We start from the raw sequence: 16,578 nt of genomic DNA on the forward strand, positions 1-16,578 counted from the left end.
TTTCCTCCCGGTCTTGTCACATAAAGCACAAAACTAGAAGTCCAAAGTGCAGGCAGTGCAATGTTTATTGCGGTTAGCTCCAAGCAAGCTCATCTATTGCGCTACACACTGGCCAAGTCTGTTTCCCCATGTTCTGTTACCAGCTGCAACATCCTAGAGGCTTCACCCTGTGTTCCCCTTTCCAGCTTTGACACCACAGAGCTTTTACTTTGAGTCTCTGCTCCCCCTCCCCCATTCCCACCTCTTCCCCTTAGCAGGGCCAAATATATCCACCCAGTCCCACACCTTACAACTTATGGTCATGTTCTGTTTTGTGGGGTTGCGAGTCTGTTACTCCTACCCCTTTTGTATGCCATGGGAGGGATAAGAGGCTAAGCTGCATTTTGGCTAAAGCCACACTTTTCTTTGGCTTTTAGTGTTTCTTTTGCGTTCCCTCTTCCCCCTCCTAACTGGTTGCTTGTCCTTGGCTTGAGAGAGGTACCCAGCAGCCTTGCAGTGTATGTTCATCTATTATATTCCCACCATTCCCTATACCACTTTTAGTTCCCTCTTATTCCTTATCTTTTTTCATAATACTAAAATCCCTGCATCGTTATGGGAAAATGCAACACACAGTATCTTTGTTCATTGTAATAAGGATTCTAAGAGTATCAAACCCAAAATTCTATCCCAGCCCAACAACAAGCTTACATACTAACACAAGCCATGCAAGAAAATCCACTCAAGAAAATGAAGGTAGCTCTCACTTGTCCAAGACTAAAGGAATCAGTCAATGGAAACAAGACTTTATTTGCTGCAGCAGCAGAGTTAAAACTCTCCATTATGATGCACTGGTTCTCCTGTAAGTGCTACAGCTTATATTTCATGTAAGCGGCCCCACTGGATAAATTAAAAAAAAAAAAAACCAACCAGCTGCGCTAGGGAAAGCATAACTCAGGCTCCTAGTGGGACACTTCACTTTCTCTTGCTTGTTACGGCTGTACCTTGGGGGACCCACATGTATAAATCGTGCATTCAGCGTATGGGAGCTGCTGAATGCAGGTGCAAGGGAAGGATCTGGCTTGCAGAGTCCAGCCACAGATGGTCTTACTCCACTAGGGGTGCATCTACACTGCACCATAGGTCACAGTAAGATACACAATTTTCATAGCTCAAATTGCGTATTTTATTTTGATGTTATTTCAAAATAGCTTATTTCAAAATGTGGTGGTGTCTACACTGCTCTTATTTCTAAATAACTCACTATTCTGAAGTGTCCCTTACTCCTCATTGAAAGATGTTTACAGGGAAGTTGGAATAGTGAGCCCGTTATATTTTGAAATAATGGATGCACTGAAAAGATGCGGAATAGCCATTTCAGGATACCTCTGGTATCCCAGAATAGCGCTGTAGTGTAGACATAGCTTAGGTGACACAGTTCCCTTAGAATAACCTCCATGGAAAAGTACATCTATTGTCTAGAAAGAGTACTAATATATGATTGTTCAGCTTATTGCTAGTCAGGTCATATCAGAGAAAGTTGAAGGCTTGAATCCGCCATGGCACACAAGGTAATACAAACAATCCGACCTGATGTCAGACCATCTAAATAGGAGTTGACATACTGCCCACTTTCAAATGCTACAGTAGACCAATTAGATCTCCTCTTCGGGCAAGAGAGACTTCATGACTCTGAAATCGGTTACATTGTTATTTGCACTTGTTGCATGTGTTTGAGCCAGAGACACAAAATAGAACACATCTTACTTCTCTGTAATGCACATTTGAGGGTTTTAGAATTTGTGCAGACATTTGTAGCTGTAAAGATTAAACAATTGGTGAGAACAGAAATAGAAAACCTCTGAATTTTCCCCCACAGAACAGCAGCATTATGGGACAAATTTAAATGGTCTCAACAAGATAATACCTCCTTTAAGAGAGGCACTTAGAAGAAAGACACATTACACATCACCAAAATAGCCAGATAGGCAGGCTACAGTTTCCTTTCCATCTAAAAATGTTTCCGCGTTGCAAAGGGTTATGCATACTTTAGTTTTGGGGTTGAAAATATCAAATGTTCTGCCATGAACTTCTGTCCAACACTCTTCGATTCAACAGCCGTCAGACAGGACTCTCAAATTCCCTTCTCACAAGCGGTGGTTGCAAATCAAGAGATTGATAACCTGCAAAGCGGAGGGGAAATACATTAAGAGAAGATGGATGAATTTCAGCATATTGGAGAGTCTCACTAAGGCAGAAAGTGTCAAATGCAAAAGTAAAGATTAAGAACAAAGGCATTGCAACAATCGAGTAAGGAAACTAAAAGATGGAGAAAAGCCTATCACAAGGTGATATCCATGTCTGTCTGAGCATTGGCAACCCTAAGTGGACCCTAGATAGCCCAAACATCTTGTTCTTCCTGCTGCGATGGCTCAACGATCACTTCCTGCCCCACTAGCCTCTCCCTTCCCCCTATGTTGTTTAACGACAAGTAATACCACCCCCAAGTTCTTCATTGAATTTTTCATCAGTCGCTCTCAAACCACTTATGCAATTATGATCCCCATTGAGGAAACTGAGGCACAGAAAAAGAAGTTACTTGCCCAAGGTCATCCAGCATGCCAATTGTAGAGTCAGGAACAGAACCCAAGTGTACTGAGTTCCATGCCAGTGCTACTTAAGAGGAAGGTGCTGGGGATGATGCTTTAAACACCCAAAGTAAAATCTTACACCCTTGAAATCAATGGGAGTTTTGCCATTCACTTCAGTGGAGCCTGAATTTCACCCCTAAATCCAGTCCTGATGATAGGAAAGCAGGAGTTTCTCTCTGGATGTGGAGCACATAGCCACAGATGGCATTGGTGTGCCCCAGCAGCCTGTGTTTTATTGGTTTCTCTCAACATTTCAGGTCTCATAAGAACTATTGTCAGAAGCAGGTGGGATGTGGTCTGCACCTGACATCTCCCAGAAGTGGTTAAAATTATAATCATATTTTTGAACATTTCAATGAGTTACAGCTCTGTGGTAAAATGCCTGCATGGTGCCTGTTGTTCAGGAGTTCACTACAACTTTTTCATTTAACTCCTAGTAACATTTTAAAGAGCGTGGAGCCGGTCTGGGCGGGAAGCCCTAGTCTTTGAATTCACACACCTGATTTTCAAACGGTCAGCTCTATTCTTTGTGGGTTGTTTTGTGGGTGAGATTGTTATAGTCTCCCTTGAACCTTCATACCAACTGCACAAGACCACTTAAGTACTGCATAAGTGCAGCCTAGAGCTCTCCTTCACTTCTTCCAAATACCTGAGCAAGAAACTGGAAGTAATTTCCCCCAACCATTAGAGTCCCCTGCTAGAAATATCCTTTATCAAACAGTATTATGAAGAAGAGGGGGAGGGGAAGAGGAATTCATTAAAAATTCAGCACTTGGTGTTCCATTTTATACAAATGTCTGTTTATTACTAAGCTTACGTGACTGATTTAAAAACAGAAAGTGATTACCTCTCACATCTTGCTGTCAAGCAAACTATAAAGATAGTGGGACACTTGAAAGTCAAAAATGTAGGTGATCCTCAGTAACAAAGATGTAATATCATCATACGGTGCAATAATAGCATTCAGTCAATCAAGGTCTTTTATTTTTGGAGCTGACCCACATCAATGTGACATTCATTAGCTCAAACCTGCATCATGGCGATGGCAATTAAAAAAAAAAACACAAAACAAAAGACAAAAACAACAAAGTCTCCAGGGAAAGTATTAAAAATTGCCTGAAAAAGCTTTTCCCTGCTGGCAGCTCTTTTCAAGGTCAGAAAGCCTCGCTCTTATTTTTTCTGCTGACATGGAAACATTCAGAGAGATGACATGACAAGGTGACCCACGCAGAATCCAGGTCCTTTGATTCTTAAAAACTTTCATCTTCTCACAGCATTTCAAATGTGTTTCTTTAATTTAACAGTGATCAAATGAAGTGATCAACAGTATGTGCTCAGGCATGCCTACTCTAGAACACATCTGAAGAAACACACGGAGTCATGGGCAAACCAATTCAGAGACTGCAAATATGACCTGCCCCAAACCTTCAACCAAAATCAGAAGATAAATCTTTACAAAATTTGAAGATTTCCCTGTCAATCATTTTTATTTGGCTCGTTGCCTTTGTTATTTGCTTCCACAAAATCTTACCCTAATTAAAAAACAAACACTTATCACAAATATGTCTCAAGACCTTAAGTCAAATCCACTCTTTGCACAATTCGTTCACTTTGGTGGACTCCTCAGAGATGATCTGGCCCTGAATAGTTAAAAGAAAATTCCAATGTTTACCACCCAAAGGCTGTCTGCGTAGAAAAATATCCCAATGCACTGTGTGATATACACATCCACTCGTGGTCTGCAAACCCTCCAGATCACATTGCTGCATTGCTTTGTTGGCATTTTCCTATATTTGGTCCTGTTCACTGCCCTAGGCCTGATACAGCTTCTGAACACGTATCCCTCTTGCCCACATTCTTTAACCACACACATTGCCCCAAAACCTGTTTAGTAAGTCTCTTCATCTCATTATCATCTCATGGGGAGAATATGTCAGCATTGCCATATATTATTAGATCAAGTTGGGGCGGGGGGGGGGGGGGGGGAGAGAATGAAACAATTACAGTCTGTCCCCCAGTGAGCATTCCCCTATCTTCCCCACCCCACGTACCTGGCCCCAAATCCAGCATTTAACATTTTGCACCTCAAAACTTTTAAAGAATGTTTAAAATAAAAGCACCATGTGACTACGCTCATTAGCCAAAAGTTACATAATGACCAAGGATAAAATGGTCAGTAGTACTGAAGTGACTTGGAGACTTCGGAACCTAAGTGTCATTGAAAAGTCAATACAATGTGAGTAGCTTGCAACATCTAAATACCTTTTAAATCCTGGGCCTTAAATCCCACTGGCTCAATTAGATTTGGGTTTCTTAATGATGAAGTCACTTTTTAAAATAGCACTTAGGCCCTTTTTGAAAATGTTACTCAAAAATGAAAAGAAGGGGGGGGAGAAAGTGGGTTGGAGGAATATGAGGGGGGAAAGGGGATACTGTATTACCAATCATCTTTTCTGTCTGTCATTTCCATAGTCTTAGTCCCAAAAGAAAAGAAGAAAATAACAGAGTATCTCTTTGGTTTGTGCCACATTCTGTTGTGCAGTCCAGACCAGAGAAGGACTGTCACAGCCTGCACCACAGCCTTGTATGTCTCAGTGTTTTGCTGTTGAGCTCTCCAGGTTGGTAATTACACCAACAGCCTAACAGCATTCAGGTCACACCTGTGTAGAGCTGCAGCAGAGACAAGCTACACCAGTCGCACCCTAGCTTTCATCACCCATTGTTACCGTTAGCAAGGTGACTTCAATACACTCCCAGTCCCAAAAAACACATGATCTGCCCTGGCCATTCTTCTTCCTGACAATTCAGATATTGGAAGTGTGTTGCCCTTGCAAAGGGGCAATATTAACTATTTAAGTGACAAAGATACATTTGTATTCGTTTAAAGCCTAAGGTACCAAAGTCAGAAAAGGCTACGTGAGAACTAAAGATAAAACACTTTCTAGCTAAAACTTAAGTTAGACTGAGTTCAAGGTAAAAACTTACTACATGTTCCCAGCAACAAGGCAGATCACATTTTAAGGTCAGGATCTAACACAAAGTCAAAGGATTGGTTCCTTTGCCTTCTTAGGTCAGGAGGAAAAGAGATGAGAATTATGGTGTTTTGCCCCTCACTTTTATAGTTCAGTCTTCGAAATGCATTTTCCTGAGAGTCAGCCCAAGGTAATATTCATTCCTACTGTAACAAAGGAGAAATGGAGTCTGGTGGTGAAAGAAGTTACAGGCTGGTTGGTTTTTAAAATTTATATAAATAAAATGCAGAACAATCTGTTCCTGTATCCCATCCTTGACAAAGAATGGGTATTTGACAACTGATTACTAATCAACTTTGACACCTAGCTACAAGAGTCACCTTATCCTTTGTGTATGAGAAACAGGTTTACCCCATCCCCATACTTATCTAGTAAACACATTCTATTAAAATGTAAGCTTATGTGCATAACTCTTAACATCTATTTCATACACTTGTTGCACAAGAATACTAAGGATCAATGTGATTTGTTTTTAAATGATGCTTCACATGGCATATTTAGCACAAAGATCATTACAATGTATAGCATATGAATACGGGGTGCTTAGGGCAAACTCAAGGGCTTTGTCTACATTGGCGGCTTCTCGCGCAAGAACATCTTGCATAAGTGTTCTTGTGCAAGAAGTCTTGTGCAAGAAAACATCCACACTGCCCTGTGCATGCTGTGCTTTTGCTCAAGAGCACCCATGGCAGTGTGGATGCTCTCTTGTGCAAGAAAGCTCTGATGGACATTTTAGCCATAGGGCTTTCTTGCGCAAGAAATCCCTGCTGAGCGTCCACACTGCCCTCTTGCGCAAGAGCTCCTGCGCAAGAGGGCTTACACCTGTTAAAAAAGAGTGTAGCTCTTGCGCAAGGAGCCTTCTCTTACCATGCCATACTGTAAATTTCCTTGCGTAAGAGCAGGCGGGCAGTGTGGACGCTCTGCAGATACTTGTGCAAGAACAGCCGTTCTTGCGCAAAAAGCCGCGAGTGTAGATATAGCCAAGGTGTCTTCAAGAGAGGAACTGGGGCTAACCATGTTAGTTCTAGATAGGGAAATATTACTAGAAAATGAATGTCTATAAACTTGAAGATGAAAAGTGCCAAATATTGTTCTTTCAGTTCTAGTCAGAGCCACAGAAGTTTCATGAGAAAGGCTGCTCCTGTGAAAGTTTCAACTCAATTTCAGGACTAACAGGAGGTTGGATTAATTCAGAGAATCTTTGGATAAGCATCTGAACTTTGCAGGGCTTATCAGAAGTGAACTTGTGAACCTTAAGTATTTCACTCCTCGCTGAAAATCATGCCTTCTACTACAGGACTTTTCCCAAAAAATACGGTGTGGAGAACTGGGAAATATCTGTATTTTATAAATATCCTAAGCTCCTGAGGTTATCTGTTTTATATTAACTTGCCTGGCTGCTAGGATTTAAATCACAGGAGACTGCAAATGGAGAAATGAACAGGAAATGAAAATGTCACAGACAAGAATCATGGAAGAAACCGTAGAAAAGCTGTTTATTGGGTGTAGTGAGTGGTTCTTCTGTACCAGTATCAGAGGAAGACCACTCTGCCTGGCTGGACCACCTCACAGCTAAGTGACAATCAACAAGGGAATTCGCATGGTAAGTCAGTAGACAGTCTAGGGGCCTGGCCCCTAGAGACAGGGCAGCTGGAAGCCTTTAGCCCAGCTCCCTCCCCGGGGCAGACAGCAAACACACACGCATTCCAGCTAAGGTGGTGTGGCAGCAGGGAGGAAGGCAGGGATGGGGAACCTGCGGCCCAGATATGATGCACTGTAAAGATCTGTGGTGTGGGCCAGAAGCTCTGAGCCCTCACTCCCCCCGCCCCTGCAGGTAAATGCTACCCAGACTGAGCCTGCACCCCAAACCCAGGTCAGAAACCCCTCCCACATCCTAACTCCCTCACCCACACCCCAATCCTCCTGCTCCCAAACTCCCTCCCAGAGCCTCATCATGAACTTCCTCCTGCACCTGAATCCCTTCTCTCATACCACTCCACTCTAGAGGCCACATCCCCAATTCCCGCCCTGAGTCATCCCACACTGCAAACCTCTTGGCCCTACCCTAGAGCCCCCACCTGCACCTGTGTGTTTCTAGGGCTCAGTCTCATACAGCCTTTTAGGCTCCTCAGAGTACTTGGCCACTGGCAGTTACAGCAGCTTCTCAAGAGGCAGAGGTTGATACAGCTCAGTCCCTTGTTCAGGGGCCAGCAGCAAGGGAACTGTTTTTGACTCCTTACCTGGCTTTCCCTCCCTGAACTGGAGGTGCCATCTCTTATACTTCCTGTTCTGCCCCTCTGCTTCCAGTGCAAGGGATGGGCTAGGCCTACCTACAACCACCAGGGGACATGGTGTGTTTCTTCCATGTCACCTTCAGAAGAAACCCCACTGCACTGGGGAATCCTCCTGAACTGGCACCATCCAGGTTAGAATGGCTTATCTGGCCATGAGGCTGAACCTGCGGTCAAAGGGAATTCTAGCAAAGGGCGGTTTGTGTGACTTGGGAGAGGCTCTCATGAAAAGGAATCTCAGAGGCATCAGAGAAGCTGGCAGGCTGATAAACAGAGAGGGAGAACAGCAGCAGGGTCTGTTTTTCCCTTGCCACTGGTGAAGTAAGCTGGGCTTAATGCCCAAGGACATAGACACTGTATTATTTTTACCTTTTGCTGTGCAAATGGCATGTACCTTTCAGGGATGAATACTGCTTGGTGCTGCAGACACGGTTTCTGTGTCTATGCAAACTCACACGATCACAGAATCTCAAAGGGAAACACTACAAATGTCAGAAACATGCGGGACCTGTATTGTTAACACAGCGAGGAACCCCAGGGGCTGCCACCCAGAGATGCTGACAGAGTAGCTGAACCACGCAGCTCCACTTCGAATGAGATGCAAAAAGCCAAACTGCCACTTCAGGGGTGCACTCGAAGAGGGATTTAAAGGTATCTAAGACAGCAGTTCCCAACCGCCGGTCTGCAGACCAGTGCCAGGCTGCAGAATACTGCCAGACCACACCCATGGCCTGACAGGCCCGTACACAGGGGGAGGGGGTTGTAAAGGGTGCAAACGCACTCCCCCATGGTCCCTGTGTTGGTCTCTCCCATGGCCTCATGTGGGTGCCAGGCCCTTAACCACCTTCTCCCCTTTGCCCAGCTCATGGGGGTCAGGGACTGCCAGGAGGAGCGAGCAGGTGGCCAGCTCACAGCACCTTGCCTGCCCCATGAAGCACTAGCTGCCATAGCTCTGCTCCTGCAGCCGAGTGTTTACTCTGGCTCCTCTCCCCCGGCACGGAGCACCGGTACATCCAGGGTGGGACAGACACAATTGTTGCCAGAGAAGCTGTAGAGCATGGGTTCCCAAACTGGGGGGCATGAAGAAATTCCAGGAGGGGCACAGGCAACCCAGCCCCACACACCCATCAGGACCATCCCAAGTTTTGCTGCTATTTTGGGGGAGGGGGATGCGTGAGGGTTTCTCAAAAATCAAAAAGGGGCGTGATGCCAAAAAGTTTGGGAACCACTGCTGCAGAGGGACCATCAGGGGGCTCTGGCTGCTGCCAGAGGGTCTCTGTGGAGATATGAGGTCTTCCTGCCTGCCCCATGTGTGTCCCCTGGTCCTCGAGGTGGGTGGGAACATCCTGGTTTCTCATACTGCAGCTGCTACTGCCTTCCCCAGGTGCATCAGGTAGGCTGGAGCCACTCTGCCGGGTTCTTGTGTGGGGCATGCAGGCTGGGAGGGGGGCCTCGCTGTGCACATCTCCATCTCTCCAGGAGTGGAGACTAGTGCAGTGAGGTGGGGGATAAAGGGAGGTTGGGGTGTAACTTGTTTCCTTCTGGGCTGCAGGCAGAACAAAAGGGCTAGCTCATGACATTTGCATTGTTGTATTTCAAATCTAGTTTACATACGTGTTAATGGCTCTAGATAAGGAAGGAAAGGACTCTAAAAGAATCTTTTTAGCATTGTAGATATCTACAAACTCTGATATTTTACAATGACATGTATTGTGTGCATACAGCTGCGATATAAGATACGTGACCTCAAAATTAATTACCATAGTGAATATGCAAATAAACTTTTGGTGGACCAGTAACATTTTATGAATGGGTTTGCTGGTCGAAGGTATAAAAAAGGTTAGGAACCACTGATCTAAGGCACCATTCTGTAGCCATAACATACAGCTTCCTCTGGGACAAAGTAAAGTAGACTTCCAATAGTCCGGAACCTCGGTGGTGCCAGATTATCAGATAGGCCAGACAAGCAGGAGGTACTATAAACTGGTTATAATTATATATATATATATATATATACACACACACATACACACATACATACATACATACATACACACACACACACACACACACACAGAGTATATAAAGTGTTTTAACCCTTTTTATTGTACATACTGTAATGTTTTAGTTTTTTTAACCCTTTTCAATCAGTTCAGCTGCTGCCACGTGACTCATTTTTTGCTGAAGCTCACTCACTAGGCTCTTGCCATTTTGATGTCGGACTATCACAAGTGCCATACAATTGGATGCCTGACTATTGGGCTGCGTCTAGACTGGCATGATTTTAAGGAAATACTTTTAACGGAAAAGTTTTTCCATTAAAAGTATTTCCGCAAAGAGAGTCTAGATTGGCACGGATGCCTTTGCGCAAAAAGTGCCTTTGCGCTAAAGCATCCATGCCCAGTATAGACGTGCTTTTGTGCAAGAAAGCTCCGATGGCCATTTTAGCCATCGGGCTTTCTTGCGCAAAAAATTAAGGTGCCTGTGTACACTGGCCCTCTTGTGCAAGTGTTCTTGCACAAGAGGGCTTATCCCTGAGCGGGAGCGTCAACGTATTTGCGCAAGAAGCACTGAATTCTTACATTAGAACGTCAGTGCTCTTGCACAAATTCAAGCGGCCAGTGTAGACAGCTGGCAAGTTTTTGTGCAAAAGCACTTGCTTTTGCACAAAATCTTGCCAGTCTAGACGCATCCTTGGAGTTTAACTGTAATACTAGTGGTCTACTAAATTTGCAGCTATTAAAAGCTAGTCACAGGCCATGAAAGCTGGTCTCTGGCTACCCACCTCTGGAGGCTAAGGAGACACTAGGAGCGAAGTGCCCTGCTTTGATGCCCAAGCCACCACAGCAATAGTATTGGCACCTTTATTTCTGTGCTCTGCCGGCAGCAGTGCTGCTTTCAGCAACGGGCTCCTACCCAGCAGCCACTGCTGTCCAGCCATCCAGTTCTGAAGTCAGTGCAGAAATAAGGGTGGCAATACCACAATCACCTGATAATAGGTTCAGGGTCCCCAGTATGAGAAACACTGCAGAGAAATCACACTTTCACAATTTGGTCACAGAATAAATAGCAAATATCAAGGATGTTGTTATTTATGCATGACCAGCCTGTGAAAGAAATGTGATTTATCCAATATGTAAGTAGATCCCTAGTAATAGTTAAGATAGAATGGACGGTGACAGAATGGACACTGACAGGTACTCTACTCATTGGGGCAGAACTGAACTGGGGACCACCAAAATCACATGAGCCAAAGGAGAACCCCCCAGGGGGAGCCAGAACCAAGCTAGCAGCTGAGCCAGCCACTAATGTGAGGCATTTTCACATGCACTAAGCCAGTGCCTTACAAACAACAAGCAAAAAGTCTTATCTGCACCCTTGCTGGATTTCAAAGCAGTGTGACTCTATACTACACAATTACTTGGCAGTGATCGGGGGGGATCATGGGTTTGCCAATTTATGGAATCCAGTCCAGCAAACCTGTCTGCTACTGTGCTGATGCTTATGTTTTCCTCCTCCTTTTACAAGAAACTGTCTAACAGCTATAGCACCTTTATTTTGCTTCAGTTTTGACCTTTAAAACAAAAAACACCTCATTGGCATTAGAGATACTTGCACTAGTACAAATACCCAGGTGTAAACACAGCTTTATGATGCTGGGACTCATCACCCTAGTTTGTGGATTAAATCAGATGTATTTAAGCCTTATTTTACATTAGTGCAATTTGGAATCTTTGTAACTCCAGCGATGCAGCTACAGCAGTGCACATTTTCCACTGTTGTTCCTAGTGCCTTTATGCATGTGTTTTGAACACTGACCCAGTAGAACTAAGAAATGTCATGGACCAAACAGCTCCACCATGTGGCATGCTATCCATACCCCTAGCATGTTAAGTACAGTGAATCAGAGCTGGCTTGTGTGGAGACAGACGAAGAAAGTTGGGCTAAGGGTAATGCTTGCACTTGCAGCAGAGGTAACAGGGAATGGCTGATTCTAATGCATCCAGTCTCCAACTGTCAGAGCAGGGGGAACACTGTTGAAATTGGGAGCAGTTCTAGACCTTGGGGGAAAAAAAAGGTTTCTTTGTACAAACTAATTAAAGTAGTCACAGCTATTTGTTCAGTGACATTTGAAAGGCTTCTGGGATCACTATGTGCATAAACACAGATGGTGACAATGCTAACTCAAGGGTGCCAGCAATGCTAAAACAGCCATTTGCACTTCTTCTGACCACCTGTGGGGATCAGGAAAGCACTTGTGTAACTGGTCTGGTGCTCACACAGATTTACACCTTTTCCTGAAGTATCAGGGCCAGATTCAAGACACTGAAGTAGGTGCGCTCAGACATTCTGCTGATGGACCCATATCAAGGACCTAAATAAATGGCCGTATTAGTTATGTATAGGCATGTTGCCCTGCAGCACAGTGTGGGACTGTCCAGCCAGGTGCACAGGAACACAGTGCCTCAGAGCTTTCAATCTAGAAAGAGCTTTTCAGACCTGGGGATAGAATTGAATCACTGGTCTGGCACAGTCTACACAGCAACATTCTTTTGAAATAACTTAATCCGCATCTAGACAGCAGGCATTCATTTCAAAATAATGTCAAAATACTGTCAAGCTGGAGGACGTCTTACGCTGACTCCTGTAATCCTCATTGTACGAGTAAGGGAAAATCAGAGGAAGAGTGCTTTATTTCAAATTAAGTGCTGTGTTGACACTCCCAATTTCGAAATAAGCTATGCAATTGATGTAGCTCAATTTGCAGCGCTTATTTTGAATTAAGCCCTGCTGTGTAGAGGCACCCTAAGAGTTCTAACCCTCCATAGGGCACCAGCAGCAAGTAAACTAGTTTAGAAGTTTGTGCAAGAGACAGAATCTTTGACTCCTTTCCCTGCTGTGAACACAAAGCTGCACAGCTGCCTTAGAGCCTTAAGTCTGCAGCAGTGTCTATACATTGGACCTTCTGCCCAGGTGAGAGCATTGTTCAACATCACAAGACATACAGCTGCTCCAGGTTTCTAGTCTCCTGTAGAGATGTAGGGCATACTACTGACCAAGACAGCTTGTTAGGCTTCTTCACACTAATGAAATGGCTAGTAGTATGTAGGGGTGTGTCTAGACTACGTGGCTCCGTCGACAGAGCCATGTAAAGTAGTTTACCCGACGTAGTCAAGGAAGCTGGGATTTAAATAATCCCCACTTCATTAAAATAAAAATGGCTGCCGCGCTGTACTGACAATCAGCTGATCCGGAACAGCGCAGCGGTCTAGACGTGGATCGGTCAACAAGGGAAGCCTTTGTCAACCGTTCCTGTAAACCTCGAGGCATAAAGGAGTGGTTGACAAAGGCTTCCCTTGTCGACCGATCTGTGTCTAGACTGCCGCGCTCTGCCGGATCTGCTGATTGTCGGCACAGCGCAGCGGCCATTTTTATTTTAAAGAAGTGGGGATTATTTCAATCCCCGCTTCACTGACTATGTTGGGTAAACTACTTTACATGGCTCCGTCGACGGAGCCATGTAGTCTAGACACACCCTAGGAGTTCTACTGCCCTCCACTGGATTGAAAAAAGTCACTCAGCTGTGTGTCATGGGGTCTACACTGCTGAAAGGTAACAGATTTTTCACCAGCTGAAGTGGTGGAGGACCATGCTTCTGAAGCAGGCAAATCTGAGTTCTGTCTCTGAAGTTTTGGAAGTTGAACCAAGGCCATAGATTTGTTACATAACTTTCCCTTGGATCCTGCCACAGCTGTTAGATGCCATCCAAGTTATAGGTGAGCTAGAACTGGACAGGAGGGAAGCAAGTGCTGAGCACTTAGATAAAGAAGGATCAGAAACAAGAATGCCTGTGTAAGACACCAACTGTTGCAGAATCATAGCATTATTCCCCCTGTTGCATGCCCATCCACAGCAACTAAACTCAATATAGCTATTCCCAGTGAGTTACTCAGCAGCTTTTGTTGACTGCAATAGAGTATTCACAGTAAGTGCAACATTTGACTCTATAAATGTGTCCTGGTCTGTGTTCTAGTAATATAAGCATACATAATTAGCTAAGGAGTATGTGCCAACTGGGACACCTACATTAAGACAGTTACATGCTAGCCATTGGAAACACAATGGAGCTTGAAAGAAACAGACAAGGGCTGGATAAAGGGCAGAATGAGGTCCAGATGAGGGTCATGGCATGCTACAGTATGGCTCATATTTACAATATCTTTAAAATCAAATTATTGTTTCCAAACATACCCTGTACCCCATCCTGCCTGGATAATAGTGTATGCCACCATGCAGCATGGTATTTTTGATGTTCTCCAGTCACCCAAGCCTACATCACCAGAATACTGGGGCATTTTCCACACATTTGAAAAAAAAAAACCCTAAATACCTCATTGAAATGGTTCCTGTTGTAGTCAAGGTAACACACAGTTAAGAGACTGATCTTTGGGTTTCCTGATCTCAAGCTAAAGGACAGCACTGCATAGAAGTTATATTCCTGTTCCACCATGGTAGGGGTAAGTACCCACAACTCCAGTGCTTATGGGCAAACCGATCAGAACTATGCAGGGTGACAGAATATGGCCTTCAGTGTCAAATAATGATAAATATCATTTTTACTCTTCTGAGTGCTTTACACACATTAACTAACCTTCAACATCCCAGCATCTCACTGGGCATGATGGCATGACCCTTACAGAGGATCTAAAGAAATTCTCCCTTTGTACAGACTTAATCTACATTTATACAATACTGCAAATTTTCACACTGCAGGAAAGCAATTTTTCTTCTAGTTTAATTGCATTTATTGACTGACATGCACAGACCCCATGCTGTTCCAAATGTGACATATCGCTTTTTACTCAGCATAGCAGCATCTATAATTTTACAAATTGATACATCCAATCTATTATCATTTTGGAAGCATGAGTATTTGCACAAACATGCCCAAAGCCTCTTATTTTCCTTTTTACATTTCTGCTACATTCAGATCGCAATTTTCCTATGTCTTGTCATTGAGATTTCCTCCTCCTGCTTCCTGCCAACCGCAACAGAAGTTAGAAGACAAGCTGCCAGCTCTAAAAGCTTTAGAAATAAAACACAATGTGCGTGCACATAAAGGCTACACTTTTAAAGAGTATTTTTGTATGGTGGATAGATTTAGAGATGTAATTGCAGCCACACAGATGTTTCCATTTATGAACCTTGACAAGCATTGTATGACCAGTTCTACATTCCAACAGATTGGGTTCATTTGTACTGGCAGGGGCTTCTTACCACCTGCCTGTTGTTCCTAGGCAGGAGGGAGAGCATTTTCTGGGATAAAACTAAACCAATCTTCCACATACTCTCCCTACCACTGTTCAACTAAGTAAAAAAGCTAGCACCGGTTTGAAAACACTAAATTTTCTGCAAAAAATAGTATAATTTGTAGTACATTGTGGACATTTAAAGTGTCTCAGTGAAACAAAAGAAACTTTCAATATTAAAAGACAAACTATTTGTTAGTTTATGTCTTTCCCTTTTTTCTATCTTCTCCCCTCAAATCTTTCTCTCCCACCCCCAAGAAAAAGAAAAAAAAAGCAAGCTGGGAATGGGGGGGAGGGGACAGTAAGTGTTGGTGGAGAAGTCATCAACAAAAATCTGAAAATTTTGATTACAAAGTTTTCAAAGAAAGGCTTCCCCCCAAATCAAAAACACTTAAATAAATACTAAATAATAAATAATAAAATAATAATAATAATAATAATAATAAAAGAAACCAGCACTAATAAAACATTTTATCTAATCATCATCGGGCTGATGCATCCTCCCACCCTTTGGGGCACAGAAGAAGCATGTTACATACCTAAAGCCAGATTTGAGAGCATGCCCCACATCTCAGGGCAGTGCAACTCAATGGCCAGAGTCTATACTATCAATAGGTTGAGCCATTACCCCATGGAGGGTGGCAGCCAGGGTAGGGGGACCTAGGCTCTTGCTCTACACCAGTTTCCAACTCAGAGCCCTGTTAGACACTCATTTACTTGCTACCAGCTCAGCAGGGGTCTGACTGAAACACACTGAGTCTTGGTCTGGTTCTGTCACTGTTTCCCTGCAAAATTCCTGTGGGTTACTTCTTACCCAAGTCTCTGGCATCTTCTGTCTCTAGAACTCTCTGGTCTCTGCAACATCCCCAGACTGCATATATCAGACAGTGCTCCCTGGAAGCTGCAGGGCAGCACAGCTTCACAGGTGATTAATCAGCCCCACCCAGTCAGAGGCTCAGGGCTCCAGCCCACAGAGCTGACTGACTGGGTAGGGCTGATAAATCACCTGTGAAGCTGTGCTGCCAGGCAGCTTAGAGGGAACACTGATGTCAGGGTCTGGGTCCCTTCCAGCTGGTCTCTGTACCTTGGAGTGTAAGCGGCTGCTTTTGCGCAAAATCTTGCCACGTGTCTACACTGGCCGCAAGTACTTGTGCAAGAACACTGACGTTCTAATGTATCAAATCAGGGCTTCTTGCGCAAATACTCTGATGCTCCTGCTCAGGGATAAGCCCTCTTGAGCAGCTGTTCTTGCGCAAGAGGCCAGTGTAGACAGGCAACATCAATTTCTTGCGCAAGAAAGCCCTATGGTTAAAAT

General features: G+C 44.1%; 1 long non-coding RNA gene across 1 annotated transcript; it reads right to left on the reverse strand.

Annotated features, from left to right (window-relative positions):
- Positions 1–1,736: 1,736 nt before the first annotated feature.
- LOC142827572 (uncharacterized) lies at positions 1,737–16,171 on the reverse strand. Its single transcript, XR_012902245.1, has 2 exons — positions 16,078–16,171; positions 1,737–2,162 (listed from the first exon to the last, which is right to left on the reverse strand). It is a non-coding gene; the product is annotated as an uncharacterized LOC142827572 (long non-coding RNA).
- Positions 16,172–16,578: the final 407 nt, after the last annotated feature.

This window comes from Pelodiscus sinensis, chromosome 3, assembly GCF_049634645.1.
Source record: "Pelodiscus sinensis isolate JC-2024 chromosome 3, ASM4963464v1, whole genome shotgun sequence".
Lineage (NCBI taxonomy): Eukaryota > Metazoa > Chordata > Testudines > Trionychidae > Pelodiscus > Pelodiscus sinensis.